Source organism: Thunnus albacares, chromosome 13, assembly GCF_914725855.1.
Source record: "Thunnus albacares chromosome 13, fThuAlb1.1, whole genome shotgun sequence".
NCBI classification, from domain to species: Eukaryota; Metazoa; Chordata; class Actinopteri; order Scombriformes; family Scombridae; genus Thunnus; species Thunnus albacares.
The window spans coordinates 29,817,053-29,834,973 of NC_058118.1; the positions used below are offsets into that span (position 1 = coordinate 29,817,053).

Sequence of the window (17,921 nt, forward strand, 5' to 3'; positions counted from 1 at the left end):
GGCACTTTTGGCTCTGCTGAGTCATACCATGCCACGTTTATGTGCACATTGATGTGCATTTCCATTGCCAGTTTTTCTGCTCTGAGTTGTGCCCGAGATGAACCATCCCTGGAGTCGAGCCAAAGCACACCCAACCCAACTCCAGGTGGATCGTAGTGACGTCTAGCCGACCTCAGCCAACCCATGATGACCCCTGTTTCTTCCCGCTTCTCCCCCTCAAACAAGCTGTGTTGTGACACTCAACACGTCTGCAGTTTTGGCAGGCAGCCACTTTGGTAATTTTCCTGTAGGATCTTGTGTAAATTTGTAAAAGCGGTTTGAAATCATGGCACCTAGAAGTAAGGTTAGTTTTCTTACCTCACAGTTTTACCCCCATGAGAAATTTAATGTCTGTGTAAAGCAACAATTAATATGTCTTCTGAGTTTGACACCTCAGAGAAGTGAGTTATTAACAACCCTGCCAAATTTGAATGATTAAAAAATCGCCAATTATATAAAATTAGGCTTCAAAATCATGAAAAACCAAGCTGTTGTCTCTACTCTCAAACGCTGTGGGCATGTCTGCTGAATGCGCTGACACCACGCCCTGCTCAACTGTCAACTGTCAATCAAATACCACCACTACGACGTGAAAAATTGATACTACTTTGTCTAGCAACTTTCTTCTTCCCTACATGTTTGAGCCACCAGAGCCAGAATCCAGTTCTGAGCAAGAAGACACTGACCTACCTGAGAATCAACCTCGTTCCTCTCAGTGTGCAACAGAATGATAATTTTTTCCTCCCATGTATAAGTTAGCAATATGTATTAGTCCAGCATAACCTAACATTAGCCACATAAAGCTAGGCTATCAATAAACATAGCAAACATATTTTGTCACTTTACCAGATAGTTTTGTCTATATAGTCACAGATCAAACTAGCAGCCCTCATGTGTTTTGTTTTTTGCACATTACCAAATATATATGTGCAAGAACCCCCACCAGTCAGTTTCAATCAAATACACATATCTGCAGGTCAATGTTTTATGTGTGGTTTGCTGAATGTCATCATTGCAACACACAAGCTGAGCAACAAAATATGCTCTAATCTGTTCAGATAACTGTACGATCGTTCATAATATAGAATTTAAAACTCATATAGCTGACAATCTTTAGTCACAGAACACATTGAACTGTACTTGTACAGGTCCACCCGTGGCGAATGCAAAATAATGCCCACAGAGGATCAGAATGTCTGCTGCAAGGAGATTAATGCTGTATGTAAATGTAGCAGGGTTAACCTCTTCTTCACCTCACTTTTACCTGCCTAGCCCCTGCACAGTCACTTTTACCGGGCTGGTCACGGCCACCTATGTCACTTCCTTTTTTCAGTTAGCATGTCACTTTCCATATAAGGAAAACGCCGACATTGCAAACACATCCCATTCAATTGTCATCCGGGCACACTATAAATAACTCACAGGACACACAAAAAGAAAGAAGTTGTTTTCCAATCGCGTAAGGCAGATCACTATAGAGTTTCCAACACGGTGGCAGACAGGGAGTTTTGACTTCCTGTTTGAGGTATGTGTAGTAGTTTTCATATTAAACTGCCAGGCTTTCTTCATTGTATTAATGGCAGCAATTGTAAATACCAGGTGCAGGCAACCCCAGCTTTGAACATCCAGATCTGTGGGAGATGGTAGATCTCACCTGTAGAGGTAGGCGCTACTAGTTGTGTTATTGCCCGTTGGTATTGTATTGAGTCTTATCAAAAATGACGAGTTTCTTTGTGATAAAGGGGTCCAGTGATGATGGGCATTTGAGCTGTGCCATAATTGGCAGGTGTTACTGTGGTAGCAGTAGGATGAAACAATTAAACATATATCATATTGAGGGCCAAGGGCCAGGGTCTGGCTATTTGGGATTTTTCTTTTAATTTTCCTCTTTATTTTTTTTTAAGATAGTTTGCTACTGTTTTGCCTATAGTTTGTTTTGCCTCTTTGTTTTTTTTCTTTTCTTTTCTTTTTTTTTGTTTTGTTTAGTTCTATTTAGTGTTTTATTTTGCCTCTTATGGTCCAGTATATTTTTAATTGATTTGTGATATTGGTGATTTTGTTTTGTGAGACAAACCCACCGTACCTGCATGATCTTTTCAGATGCACTAATGCTATTTCTGCTCTCCTTTATTTAGCATTAGGTATCCAGGCTGTACTTCTGGGGGCTCTGGTCATGGGGTTTGCTGTGCACCTGCGTGCAGATAAGTATTACACGACACCTAGGGGTGTTAACTTTGCAAGGTGTGTGTGTGTGTGTGTGTTTGCGGTGGTGGCAGTGCTGTGAACACATGGTGAAATAGAAGTGGGAAAAAGGCTATCCTTTGCCAGTCAGCCTGGCTTGTTAATCATATCTTTTTTTCTCTCTCTTTTGTCAGAGTGAGGAATAATTTGAATTTTTTTCGCATTTGCTCAGTAACAGCATGACATGTGAGGGTGTGTGTGGTATTTTAAAGTCTTAAATACCTACTTGGCAGATATTAACCTGCTTTATATTAATAAATTGGTCTCTGGTTATATTACAACATTACTGCTTTTTAAAAAAATTGATCTTTTTAAATAAATTTTGATACAATCGTGCTTGAAGCCACGTCCCTGTTTAATTTTCTTTACACTTATCTGTGTGTTGACCTGTATAGAGTAGGTGGTCTTGGGTGGACCCAGGTTAAGGTGTGGTTAGTAGTGCCTTACCCTCCAGCTGGGCAGGTCACATATAGAGAAACAAATGCATGAATACACAAACAGTAGAGTTCTATATATCTAGCACTTAAACACCTTCCAACACATACTCCAACAGGTTCAGAATAGATGTGGAGAGCTTCCTGAAGAGCCACGGTGCATGACACTTCATCCAGGCCTTGAGCCTGTCTGCCTGAACCCCTACTCCCTGCAGAATGCCCTGAACATATACCAGGCAGGCCATGGGCCACTAGACATAAAGGAAAGAGCTGCGTAAGGTGGACAATAAGATATTTTTTATTGGTTTGGAATGTGTACTAATTACATTTGTGTTGATCAAATGAAATGCCTGTCTTTCAAAAACTGGTAAAGTTTAGGACTGAAGAACCAAGTTGCACTCTTTATGCATTCATATTAGTGATGTTGATTAAAATATACATGAATCCATTGGAAAATAAACTATAGGAGGGTTCATGTTACAGTATTCTAAGTATTGAGGATCAATGTGCACTGAATCCAAGATAATTTGCCTCTAATATATAGGCAAATATAATGTTACACTAATAATAAACTAGCTCTATGCTGATAATACATAGCTTGAATTCATGTGGTGCTTTTATATACAATGTAGAACAGCACTCTGGAATATAATAATGCCGATCTTTTAATAAAAGTAGAAGGGAGAGAGGTGGAAACAGACTTGTTTCAACACAAAACTATCATCAGCATTTGTTACACCTCTATTGACTAACAGCCTATGAGCATAAAATTGATTGTATGATCGTGGAAATTTACTGGATATTAAAAAAAATAAAAAGCTGTCCATGTCCTGGTCCATCCATACATCTAAATGATTTGAGGCAGGCTGCAGGTTGATGAATCAAACTGTCATATTCTGGTGTCCTGTTCTGTAAGAAATTACCGAAATTGAGAGTAAACATAAGACATGTAAAATTATCACATGACATTCTTTTGTTATTTGTCATTACAGGCGTGCTCGATACCTGGCCTACAAAAGCTTTGTGTCCTGGTGCTGAGGATACCTGGGCAAGCACAATCGGGTTGTCATAACTCAGTTCATTGTACCCCTAAGTTCACTTCCGTGGGTGCCCCCCCCTATAAATGATGTCCCCGCCTTTACCTTTCCCCTTTTCTTGTTGTACTTCATGGGAGAGGTAAGCGACATTGTGCACCCCCTTTGAATTATGGGTGTAGGTTTGTGTGTGATTTAATTTGTGTAGGAGCTCAAATTAGCTTTCACAATTGACCAGAGGATTTTGTTATTTACCTCTGTCATCTGGTATGTTTTCTGTGTTTTAATGTGTTTACTGCAACATGGCTGCTTCGCCCTTTTCTTGTTGTACTCCATGGGAGAGGAGCTCAAGTTAGCTGTCACAATTGACCGGAGGATTTTGTTATTTACTTCTGTCATCAGTTGCCGGAATAAATGGTCGCCTCCAAAGACACCCTGGTCTGAGCCTCTTCCTCATAACACAACACTAGAAACCACCAGTTACACTTGGTGCCACCCAACCTGTTGCATCTCACTGATCGGCGCTCGTCTGGGCCACGGGGTGTGGCTGCTTGGCTTTTCTCTCCTACTCCTCCCTGCTCTCCAGCTTTGGGAAGCTGCGCTCGCTCCCAAGTGCGTGCACAGGTGTGCTAGACAGTAATAAGGTTAGGGACACTAGGGACACTAATACACTGGTTTGCGATGTGTTTTGCTTTTTCTCTCTCACTTTCTTTTTCTCGTGATTTTCTTTCATGTCAGTTTGTGCTGATGAATCAGTTGTGGTCGGCCAGTACATTAAAGGAACACTTTAGTCATAAAAGACAGAAATACAAGAGTCTATACAGAACTAAGAAGACATAATAACCCAAATGTGGTCTGTATGATGGACACCATAAATTATTTTGGTCAGGTATTTGGTGAGCCTATTTGTTTTACATCAGTGCCGTGACAATGTGTTATCATGATGTACCACATCACTTGTGGTGACCATGTACAAATAATTTTAGTTGCCTTGTGGGTTTTTTTTTTCTGACTCAGCTGTGCTAGGCTCATACTGTTGATTTGCCCATAGCTGTTTACAATCTACCTGACGTCTGAAGTTTGTTTATTTTATTTTTTATTTATTTTTATTTTTTCTGGTTCCTGCCACCATTGCCCTTAGTTTGTAATGTCAGGGAGTGATACTTTTGAGGTTCATACAATGGCTGGTTGTGGGCATGATGTCACCTTTGGGGTGGGGAGGGGCCAGCAGATTGCTAGTAGGGTTGGGTTTGTGTCCTCAAGTGTTCCCAACTACACTGTTGATCAGTCACTTGTTGATCCACCGTTGGCCCCCACTGCTAGTTCCACACCAAGTCAGACCCTAAGCCAACACAAGTCATCTCTGTTGAAGCTTTTGGTGACATGATAACAGACTTGGCCAGACAGATTGGAGAGAGTATTTCAGGCAGTCTAAGCACTATGCATCAGCCTAGTGCTGTCCAGCCTCAGTCTCCTGCTAGTCAGTTACCCAGTCATGCTGATTTGTCACAGTTGAAGGTTGTTGTCCAGTCTGACACCAAAGCTCCTCCTTACTTTAGCAGAGACCATACTGATGCATTCTCTGTTCATAAATGGGAGGACATGGTAAAATGTTACATGAATAGAGTTAAATGTGACACTCATGCTGAAATGTTTGACCTGATAATATCCAGACTAACAGGCAAGGCAAGGGATGTAGTGAAGGTGTCACTCCGCAGCCCTGAGCTGAGTACAACTTACCTGCCCACTGCTGTGTTTGACATATGACTTTAGTGAGTTGTCATACTCATATTTACCCATGAAAGATTTCTATAGCACCATTCCCCATGCTGATGAGGATGCTATGCATTACTGGATTTGCCTTAACAAGTCCATTGATGCTGCTGATGAGTGTCACCAAAGGCGAGGTAGATCAGTGGAGGACCCCAGTGCCGAGGTGGTCATGATGTTTATTAATCACTGTCCCAACCCAAGTCTCGCCGTGTCATTCCAGCTGAAGGCATCCGAGCGGTGGACCGCAGCTGAAGTTCAGGAACGTCTGGACAGTCACATGAAGAATGTGAGGAAGACAGTAGCCCAGCCCCGATGAAGTGGGTTTGTCAGCTTACAGCCAGAGCCCTATGACTGATTCCCCTAATCCTTTTAATTGTGGCATGTCTCATGCTGCCTCGGTGGTGTACCAGCAAAAGCCCCCTCCTACTTCTCTGCCTGCTTCTGCCCTTTCCTGCAGTCCACCTCCTGCTGCTGTCTCTGATCCTGCTCCTGTCGCCATTGACCCACCAGTTACTGAACCTGGTGTTCAACAGGTTGTGGCTATGTTCGACAAAGTTCTGCCCTTGTGCAGTGCTTCCCTTGCAACCAGTCAAAGGTCAGGCAACCGTCAGCCAGTCAACTGTCAGCCAGCCCACCATCAGGCTGGTCAGCCCCGTGGCCTGCAAGGCTCTGAGCCCCTCACATGCAGAGTTTGTGGTTCCAGGGAACACTCAACCCATGCACACTTTAGACTTTACAGATTGTGCCTCAACTGCTTCAGTCCCAGTCATATAAGACATGAGTAGCCACAGGCCTCCCATTCTCCAGTCGTGCTACCCCTTTCTCCCTCCAATGCTGATTTTAACTAGCCCGCCCATGTAGTGAGAGGGGTAGCATGGGCGGTGCTAGTGACACCCTCGATGAGGAAGAGGATTTGCAGTCAATCTATGTGAACTACTGTGGTAATCTTCCGGATGACAAAACAGCGACTATTGTGGGTTCACACAGAGTGAAAGGAGCCAGCGACCTGTTTTATGCTCCTGTGTCCATTGGGGGCCAGTCTACCTTGAGGGGAATGCTTGATTCAGGGAGCATGTCATGAATGCTCAGTGAAGAGGCAGAGTCCAAGCTCAAAGCCACTGGTGCTCTCCCAAGTCCTCAGGCTGTGCCTTAGAAGGTGGTCCTTGTTGGCTGTGGTGGCTTTACAACACAACCCAGATGTATCTATGAGCTGGACATTGAGATTTATGGGTCCAAATTCATTGTGTCAACTTTCCTTGTTCCAGGGCAGAGGGATGAGCTTATGATTGGAAGCAATGTTATCAGGCCCATAATAGAGAGAATGAAGTCTGATGCAAAATACTGGGAGGTCATCCGCTCCAACGCCTCGGCCCAGAGTGTGAGCAGTTCCTCCAGTTGCTCAGTTGCATCATGCGTTGGTCTGGTCCTGAGCTACCCGACAAGGTTGGCACCGTCAGGTTTTGACAGGTTGTCACCCTTGCACCACAGGAGGAGTATCTAGTGTGGGGGAAGTTACCCGGTGGTGCCCCTGTGTCACCTGGGAGCATGGTCATCGTGGAGCCCATCTCTTGCCGTTCAGCTCTGAAAGACATCATTGTCAGACGGGTTGTAACACCCATGTGGGGGGATCGCTGGGTCCCGGTGAAGATCCTCAACCCTACAAAGAGACCTGTGACCCTTTGCCGCAACACAAAGGTTGCAGATGTCTTTCCTTGTGTTGTTGTGGAGGACCTTCCCCTCTCCAACTCAGATACCACCTCTGTCCCCCCAGCAGCTTAAGGACTGTGGATTGGCAGACATCGACCTTGAAAGCTGCGAAGTGTCAGATGAATGGAAACAGCGGCTGGCTGACCTTGTTCTTACTTACCAGGATGTCTTCTCCAAACACAAGCTGGACTGTGGGGAAGCGTAGGAGTTTATTCACCTCACTGATGATCGCCCCTTCCGGCTACCCTATCTCCGTGTCCCTCCAGCACACTATCATAAACTGAGGGAGGTGCTGTCTGAGATGGAGTTGAAAGACATCATCAGTAAGTCGGTCAGTGAACATGCTTCGCTGTTGGTCCTAGTCTGGAAGAAGTCAGGAGAGCTGAGGATCTGTACTGACTTTCGCTGGCTTAATGCCAAAACCGTCAAGGATGCCCGCCCACTGCCCCACCAGGCTGACTGCCTTGCTGCTCTTGGTGGAAATGCCTTTTTCAGGCATTAGGGTTACCATTGATCTCACATCGGGGTGCTACAACATCCCCCTCCATGAGTCTGACCGGCAGTACATGGCCTTCACGACACCCTTAGGCCTGTATGAGTACAACAGGCTTCCCCAGGGTCTGTGCAACAGTCCAGCATCCTTTATGCAGAGTGTCTTCGGTGACTTCTCCAGTCTCCTCTGCTACTTGGATGATCTACTCGTCTTTGCTCCATCTGAGGAGGAAGCCCTAAAACGACTGGAGACCGTCTTCTCACGTCTCAGAACCAACAACCTGAAGCTGGCGCAGAAGAAGTGCCACTTTCTTCGCAGGTCTCTGAGGTTCCTTGGCCACATGGTGGACAGCAGTGGTGTCTCAGTTGACCAGGAAAAAGTGAAGGTCATCTTAGCTTTCAGGAAGGAGGACCTCATGAATGATGACGGTTGTACTCCATGTCAGTAGAAGGTCAAGTCTTTCCTTGTGATGGTGCTGTATTACTAGCATTTCATTGCTGGTTGCTCTTCCATCGCTAAGCCACTGTACGCCTTGACTGCAGGCAGAAGAGGAGTGCTAAGGGCTCCTGGTCAACGGAGAGCCGGTACTTTTCATGAACTGACTCCTAAGGATCGGACTCCTGCCAGTGAGGAGGCGTTTGAAGCTCTTAAAAGGGCACTCCCCAACAGCATGGTGCTGGCACATCCAGACGTTGATAGGCCTTTCATCCTCTCCACTGATGCTTCCCTTGATGGTCTGGGTGCTATCTTGTCCCAGGTGCCAGCTGGTGAGGAGAAAGCAAGGCCCATCGCTTTTGCAGGCGAATGCTCAGTCGCAGTCAAGCAAACTATCCTGCCCACAGGTTGGAGTTTTTGGCTCTGTGATAAGTTCAGCCTCTGGCTCAAGGGCCACAGATTCACTGTCTGGTCAGATAACAATCCTCTCATGTACATCTTAACCAAGGCAAAGCTTGACGCTTGGGAGCAGCGTTGGGTCTCTAAACTGGCTCCGTATACCTTTGAGATCAAAGACATTCCAGGCAAGTTGAATGTGGTGGCGGATGCCCTCAGTAGAGACCCTTTTGTCAGGCCTTTGAGGGAGCGGCTGCTGTATGAACCTTACTCTGAGCTGCTAGGCCAGGTTTGTGATGTCAATGATGGATTTGTGCAGGACACTTTCCGCCTCACCTGCCAGCCAGTCACTGGGAGACCCTTCCCCCTCTTCTGCCATTGAGGGATTGCTGTCTGAAGGAAATGTCTCCTCTCTTCTCTCCTCCTTGGATGAATGGGACTTTGTTCCTAGGCAGTGCACAGCCTCTCTCGCTGACCACCTCAACACCTTGGAACCTCCTGGCCAGGGTGTGTTGCCTTCTTGGACAGGATCGCGTAATGAGAGTCAACAAACTCTGAGAGTCCTTAAGCAGTGGGACAAACTGACACTCTTGAACGGCATCCTCTACAGGATTACAAGAGACCCCTTGATCAAACAGAAGAGATTTCAGTTTGTCGTGCTTGAGTACCTGAAGGCAGACGCATTGTCTGATGTACGTGACAGTGCTGGTCATCAAGGTCAGCCCCGCACACTTTCTCTGGCTTGTCAGCGTTTCTTCTGGTATGACATTGAGAAGGATGTACCCAATCATGTGAGGAGATGCCACAGATGTGTCCTCAGCAAGACTCCTGAGCCTTCTGCAAGGGCCCCACAGGAGAGCATTAAGACCTCTGCCCCTCTGGAACTCATGTGTGGTGACTTCTGGTCAGCTGAAGACAGTAACAACAACTTTGGGGATGTTCTTGTGATCACAAATCACTTCACAAAGTTGACACATGCTTTTCCCTGTCAGGACCAGACTGCCAAGAGAGTAGCCAAGAAGCTATGGGAAAACTTTTTTCTGCATTTATGGCTTCTCTCAGCACCTTCACTCTGACCAGGGAGCAAACTTTGAAGTGAGCTGATTGCTGAGCTCTTGAAGTTGGCTGAGGTTGACAAATCCCATACCTCACCTTACCAACCTATGGGGAACGGTGGTACGGAGAGGTATAACCGCACCATGGGCAACATGCTGAGATCTCTGACGCCACATTCCAAACAGAAATGGCCGCAGATGATCCAGATCATGACCTTTGTATACAACTGCACTGCTCATGAGACCACTGGGTTTGCACCTTTCTATTTTGTGTTTGGGAGAGTGCCTAAGCTGCCAATTGACCTCCTCTTCAAGAATGCGCTCCATGGTGTGACTGTGTGACTATGATGCTTATGTGAAGTCCCTTTTGGAAGACCTACACTGTGCTATGGCAGTGGCTCTGAAAAACTGCACAGCTGAGCAGAGTCATCAGTGTGACCAGTACAACAAACGGGTCAAAGGTCAGCCTCTGTCTCTTGGTGACCAGGTGCTGCTGGCAAACAAGGGCACCAAGGAGAAGCGTAAGCTTTTTGATAAGTGGATGCGTGTTGTTTACACCATGGTAGCCTCAAAACCTGCCCTGCACATCTACCAGATCAGAGATAGAGAAGGAAATTGTTCACCAGAACCTGCTCCTTCAGATCAACTTCCTGCCCTTGGATGAAGCCTTGGATGGTGTTACTGGTCTTGTGTCCTTGCCTGCCTCGAACATGACTAAGTGTTGCTGACTGGGACAAAGGCCGCACTGCCTCATGGGTCCATGAGCAGTCCTCCATTGATGAGTCCCATGGTCCTGACCATCCACCACCTCCCTCTATGGAGGCCTCCCCTGCGTCAGATGGTCCTGCTCCTGCTGTGGATTCCCCAGCAGCTTTTCCTGCTACCCCACCGCAACCGACTCCTGTCCATTTCAATCTACCACAGGCATCAAATGCAGATGGCCAACTTACCTCATTGTTTGGTAGACTCATTAGGCCAGTGTGTTGTTTCACTGAGTCCATTGCACAACTTGAGTCCATTCTAGGGGTTGAGACAAGCCCCCATTCTGTTATTCATAGGTGAAGTGTGAGTCAGAGTGGCATGATCCTTACAGGTATATATACACATATATTTCTTAGGCCACTCTTAATGTTGTTATAATAATACGCTACTGTGTGAAGCCCCATTTTTTTTTTTGTTTTCTTTTTTCTTTGGTTGGCCTGAGTGTGTGTGGTGTATTAGGCATTACACTATGTCTGTAGAGTATTACGAGCTCTTACCATGCACCAAGCATGACTCTAATCCTCTTATCCTGTAGATGGGAAGCTCATATTGCTGGTTCACTCACTTGTTAGGACCCAAGCACCGAATGGTGCAAAGGCCCTATTGAATCTGAAGGAAATATTAAGGCCTAAGTGCTGACCAGCATGAAGCCCTATTGTATCCAAAGGAATTATTAGAGCCTGAGCACCAAACAGTGCGAAGGCCCTATCGGATCTGAAGGAATTAAAGCTGCAAGCAGCGTTGGTCGGGACCTCGCACTCTGGCCCGTTAGGATCAGATCATTTTGCTTTTTAAAAATGAGGGATATTTCTTACAAGTGTGGTGTGCTTTTACTTTGAAAGTTTGATTGACAGGATGAGAATTTTCTGCAGGGTGAGATGTCTGTCTTGCTCACACCTGTGTCATCAAAATTATGCAAGTTTTGGGCACATTCACTTTAATTTCAATTAGTAAATTGAAAACTCTTGATGAGTTTGTGTGTAAAACAAATTAATTTCTAATTTCTAAGTCTACTTTTAGAAAAGGAAAGACTTTTAACCCACATAACCTGGTCAAAGTTTGATTGAAATGTGTACTGTCAGGTGTGTAGAGACAATAACTGCAGCTGAACACAGGAAAATACTCAGACATTTTTATGTAGAGTGTGAGTGAACCCACACCTTTTTGAACATTTACTGCTTCCACATAGTTTTAGATACAAACTTCATTTGAACTTTAAATGAGTCACAAGACTTTGACCTACAAATCTTGAATTTACATGTTTTTTTATCTTTTACTGTTTTTGAGATATTAGAGTCTGAGTTTTAAAGTCTTTTGTTGCTTCTTCTGTGATTTTATAATGAGTGTGTATTGCGAAATGTGTCACAGCACTGAGGCAGTGACATCACCAGGAGCAGTTGGAGAGAAGAATTTCAGAGTACTCTTCTTGTGAAATATCCTCATAAATCCCATGACTTTGGCCAAAACTTACATTAAAAATCATATTTTTTAGTAGGAAATTTTGTGACAAATCCATTGATACAGGTTTGAAAGTGGTCAGACGTATAGTTTAGACGTCAGAAGCCCCTGTTTGACAGAAAGTCCATGCCTCCCCCATTCTGTTACATTGTAAGGGGTACATCTGATGTGATGTGGCACTGCAACTTTTAGGGCTTATAAAATCCAACCGTTCGAGTTATTACAAAGTCTTTAACAACTTTTGTTCAGCACAGTGTCATAAGTCATGTATTCAAATTTGAAGCTGATAAAATTAATGCCCTTGGAGGAGATAGCGTTTGTTCAGAGGCCAAAATTGAGGCGAAGACTTATATTGAGAGGCTAATTGCAGACTTTCTGTTGGATTTAGGTCAGGAGTGTCAGTGTATGATTTGTAGGTTTTGATGAGACGAATAATTGAGTTTTGGTTTTTTAGGTGGCGCTGTCGAGCAAATTTTGGCACTTTGGGGGTTAATTTTTACATTTTATCAAATTTTTCAACACATCAAATTTGGTGAAACATAGTGAAACACAGTGCCAATAGCTCCACCTTGTGGCCATTAGTGAAACACCACCATATTACTTATTAAGTTAAATATCTTAAATTCAACAATCCATGGTGACCAAATTCAGCAAAATTATACAAACATGGATGTTTAAGAAGTGTGTGGTATTTGATACGATTTCACCTGTAGGTGGCGCTAAAAAAAATGTGAATAATAACTGCTGAACAGAAATTTGCAGCAACAGTAGCAATAACAAGAGTGGCAGTAGCCGGCAGGGGCAGCAGCTGGCAGCGGCAGCGGCAGCGTCTAGCCGTTTGCAACTCCCACACGCAATTTCTTTAGAAATTGCAGACTTTTCTAGTAGATTTGGATAACAAAAGTGTGAATGCTGAAAAATCTTTATTAGGGCCCGAGCGCTGACCAGCGCGAAGCCCTCTTGTATCCAAAGGAATTATTATTAGGGCCCGAGTGCTGACCAGCTCGAAGTGTGAATAATTATTAGAATTATTATTAGTGTGAATGCTGACAAGCATTCACACTATTGTTATCCGAATCTTTATTATTATTAGTGTAAATGCTGACAAGCACTCACACTAATAATAATAAATGTCTGTTAAACTTCAGTTCTTACACTGAATATCAGTAAAGTAAAAATTGAGCATTAGCACAGATCTCTCTATAGTGTAAAGTTTTACCTTAAAGATATTTCCACAGGCTTGACAAGGATTTTCTGGGGAAAAAAACTTTGGCCGCTGTTAATAGTCTGTTCCTTTCATTAATAATTGTAAATTGAATAGTTTTGAAACATAAACCTGAACTCTTTTCTGTGAGTTAATTTTCCAAGTGCTTTTGATTACTAAAGCAGACATAGGTTTCATCTTTTGTCTGATCCTGCTACGTTAACAGTAATCTTTTTTCATCAATATTGTGTTTAATATCTTGTGTACGATTGAAGTAAAACAATAACATTAGTGGTTTTGGAGCACAACAACAATGCCAAGGAAGAGTAAGAAGTCCCAAGCTGCAAGCCTGCGCTGGCAGAGGTTGAATGAGATTCACTGTGCAGCAACAACTGAACAAGCAGAATGTGTTGGTCCTCAGAGCAGTGGAGAAGTCATGATGTCTGCAGTGTCTCATGCACAAAGTGTAAAACAGGGAGGTCAACACGATGCATCATGTGTACCAGAGGTATATGCTGACATTGTAAAGCCAGGATGTCACAGTGATGATCTGTGTGTAGCAGGGCCTTCTCATGCTTACCGGGTAAACAACACAGGTCAACGTGATGGATCACGTGTAACAAAGATCTCTCATGCTGATATTGTAAAGACAGGATGTCACAGTGATGCTTCCTTTGTAGCAGCGCCTTTTCATGCAGACAGTGTAAACTACCTGGGACATCAGCCTTCTGTAACACATGTTTGTGCATCCTGCAGACAAGCTTCTCTTAAATACAGCCAGGAAACCAGAAATCACCAGTGCACCTGTAACTCACTAACCGTTCTTGCATTCCTTCATGAGAATGAAAACATCACCAGAGCAGACCTTGACCTTGTTTTGGATAAGGGTGATGTAAAGAGGCCAGGAAAAGGTTTCCTAATAATATCCATTTGGCTGCTGATGAGCTTCCTGCTGAGGTTCACGCACGCAGATGCGTATATAATGTGGACATGACACAACCTTCCAGGTACGGCATATTAGGAGGACCTTTACTGGAATATGCACAAAGCTTCTGAAGAAGAATACCATTTTGGGAGCAGACTTAATAATTAAAGGAGAACACACATTTGGTTTGGAGACTTGATAATCAAGTGACGTCTGAGACAACTCTTTGATCAAACATATGCCAATTGTCCTTTTCACCTCCTGACCCCTGCTGATTTGACCCCTCCTGTCTTGCCCCTGGATTTGCCTCGATCTTGTATGTAAATGCCCCCCCCCCCCTATCTTTTGTTTACCATTTGTTGGTCACTACTTTGATCCTCGCTGTATAAAGTCTTGCCATTTCTTCTGCTCTGGGTCAGTCTACTGTATCAGACCAGCTCTGTGTCAGTATGCTCACCGCATTTCCGGAATGCTATTAAACCACTTCCACCACAGCAAACTTTGAACAAGGACTTGAGTGAAATTTCTTCAACAAATGGTGCCGTGACCCGGATGGCAAGAGACCTTCAACGGAGACTCCTTTCCCAGACCAAAAACACACCAGTGACCAAATCTGTGTATTGTTGGAGGTCTGTGGAATTGGAATCCCAGAGAAGGGTGACGCCATCCTGATTTTAAGTAAGTTTGCTGTGTGGTTGTGTATGGGGGTTAATGAGATGTGTTCTCTGTAAGATGTTTCTGTAGATGTTTAGGAATGCTTGTAGTTTCATAACTGAGGTTACTTGCTTCTTCCTTGCCTTAGAATCTGACTCGCTCTTCTTAAGGTTTTATATCTCCAGTAATATCCAGTTACAGATAAAATGGCCATTATGAACTAGATCCTGACGAGGATAGGACCAAGGGTTGGTCCCCAGTGTTTGGGAAACACTGAGAGATAGTCTGTGGAGATGTTTCTGTAGATGTTTAGGAAACGCTTGTAGTTTCATAACCTAGGAATCTTGACTTTGTTGTGAGGTTACTTGCTTCTTCCTTGCCTTAGAATCTGACTCGCTCTTCTTAAGGTTTTATATCTCCAGTAACATCCAGTGACAGATAAATAGATCCTGACGAGGATAAGACCAAGGGTTGGTCCACAGTGTTTGGGAAACACTGAGAAATAGTCCAAAAGGGGACTAGTGAGTAGGCCTACGCAGGTTCCAGTGAAGAAGTAGGGTGATTTGTTCTCCCAGGGATTGACTAGTTCTCCCAATACTCAGAAACAGGTATATTTCATTTGTAAGAATCTGACTCGCTCTCCTTACACAAAAAAAAATGATTTGTATCTTCTGAGTAGAATGTTGATTTGAAAGATTTGGTAAGTGAATTGTGGGCAAAAGTAGGTGTATATGAAAGTTGTTTTTTGAAGGGATTTTACGGAAGGAAAATGTAAGTTATTTTAGCAGAGGGTATGGGAAAGTGTTGACTGGTCCTGTTAAATACATGTATGGTAAATGGTACCAAAAGCTTAAAATTTGTTGCAACATAAAAAAAAAAAAAAAAATAGGAAAACGTGATATAAAGAAAATAAAAATTGAAGTACGGGAAATAAATGTTGAAGGAACAACATTTACAACAAATAAGAGAAAATAAATGTTGAAGGAACAACATTTACAACAAATAAGAGAAAATAAATGTTGAAGGAACAACATTTACAACAAATAAGAGAAAAATGTGGTAAAGAAAGAAATTAGCCACAAATGTAAAATCCTACGCAACTAAGAGTCTAGAAAGAAATAACACAACGCAGAGTTTAAACTAGTGCAACTAGTGTAACGACTAGAAAGAAATAACACAACGCCGAGTTAAAACTAATGAAACTAATGCCACAGCTAGAAAGAAATAATACAACTCAAAGCATAAAACAATGCAGTATAACTAGAAAAAAAACTAGAACCAAATGACCAACACAAAATCTAAAACAAAATAACACTTTAAAAAAAAATTGGATAAGTCTTCCGGAAGCACCAAAACAAATATGAATGATTAAATCAAAAGATTTAATCTCATATTGCAAAGTTTTTGTTGATGTTTGTCACTTCACGTATGTCTTTGTCTGTAACTGTTGAGGAACGCGTTTTATGTTTTCTTTTCCTTTTCCAAATCTCATATTGCAAAGTTTTTGTTGATGTTTGTCACTTCACATGTGTCTTTGTCTGTAACTGTTGAGGAACGCGTTTTATGTTTTTTCCTTTTCCAAATCTTAGAAAATGACTGTTGTAGGAATGATATGGTGATCTGAGACTAAACAAAATTGTTTGTAGATCAAATTATAACAGTTTTTCTAAGTATCTCACTACACAGGCGGAGCAGAGAAAATGGCAGAGAATCCCTGTAGGACTTCACAATTTGGACAAAGTTGACCTCCTGGAAAAGAGGCATTGAGAATTCCTTCATTTGGGGTGAGAAATTGCTCATTTGCAGCAACCCAATCCACATAAACTCTGTCTATGGCACCTCCAGCAGACCTGTATCTGAAGGTCCTTTCACTGAAAGCATGTGAAGTTTCACAACTTCACACTCCTTTCTTCTGTCAGACACCACACCCGTAAATCTATTAGGGAGAGATTTGTTATGGAAACTAAACTGCACCATCTATTACACACCAGATGGCATCGTTTTAGACTAACCAACATAACATAATAGCTGTGCTTGCATCCCTGATAGATCAAAATCTAGACACACACTTTTTGGTTCAACAAGAGTCATAATTGCCTCCAGAATAAAAGCCATATAGAGATAGAAGTACCCAAACCCACTACTATGTCACAAATGAAAACATTTTTGGGAATGACAGGATACTGCAGACAATGGATAATTGGTTATGCATCACTTACAACACCACTCCAAGATATTTCCAAACCCTAAACATGTTCCCAGCCACTCACCTGATCACAACAAGCCCAGGAATCTTTTAATAAGCTCAAACAGGTACTGTTGACAACTCCTGCACTAGGAGTTCCTGACTACAATCAATCTTTTAACCTTTTTGTACATGAGAAATGTGGATTTGCACAATCTGTTCTCACTCAGCGCCATGACTCTGCTTACAGACCTGTTGCTTATTTTTTCCTCCAAATTAGACCCAGTAGAGAGAGGACTTCCACCCTGTCTAAAACCTGTAGCTGCAGCTGCACTTACAATTAACAATTCTGCTGATATTGTTCTAGGTTTGCCACTCACAGTCATGGTCCCGCATGATGCACTCACCCTAATCACCAGAGAGGCACACAGACACATGACAGGGACCAGAGAGGCAAAATATGTACTAACACTCACTGCTCTACACATTACACTCAAAAGATGTATCATCCTTAACCCTGCTTCACTTCTGCCTACAGAAGAGGATGGTGATCCTCATAACTGCATGAATGTCATCTCATGTCCATCTAAAGCTCGTCTTGACCTTTCAAAACCTCCTATCCCTAACTCTGATCTTGGTTTTCTATACTGACGGCTCTGCTTATAGAGAAAATGGAGTGCCATACGCAGGGTATGCAATTTGTGTTAGTTTTTCAATTATTGAAAGCGTCGCCCTGCCACCCTCAAGCTCCGCCCAAGTAGCTGAGTTGTATGCACTGATGAGAGCCTGCTACCTGGCCAAAGGTAAAACTGTTACCATTTACACCGACTCCAGGTATGCCTTTGGATGTTTACATGACTTTGGCATGTTATGGGCGAACCGAGGATTCATCACATCCTCGGGGACACCCATTAAACATGGCAAATTAATCGGTGAACTGCTAGACGCATGTCAACTACCTTCATCTATTGCAGTTGTTAAGTGTGAAGCCCACACCAAATCCAATGATCCTGTTTCAAAAGGCAATGCTTTGGCTGACCATGCGGCCAAAACAGCTGCCAAAATTGGCAATCCTGTCCATGTAAAGCTCTGTCCTTCCATACCCGCTAACGACTTTGCTTCTCTT

At 43.3% G+C, this 17,921-nt stretch overlaps 1 long non-coding RNA gene across 1 annotated transcript; it reads right to left on the reverse strand.

Moving 5' to 3' along the window:
• Positions 1-16,017: 16,017 nt before the first annotated feature.
• Positions 16,018-17,686, reverse strand: LOC122995680. The gene is made up of 2 exons (XR_006406835.1): positions 16,599-17,686; positions 16,018-16,515 (listed from the first exon to the last, which is right to left on the reverse strand). It is a non-coding gene; the product is annotated as an uncharacterized LOC122995680 (long non-coding RNA).
• Positions 17,687-17,921: the final 235 nt, after the last annotated feature.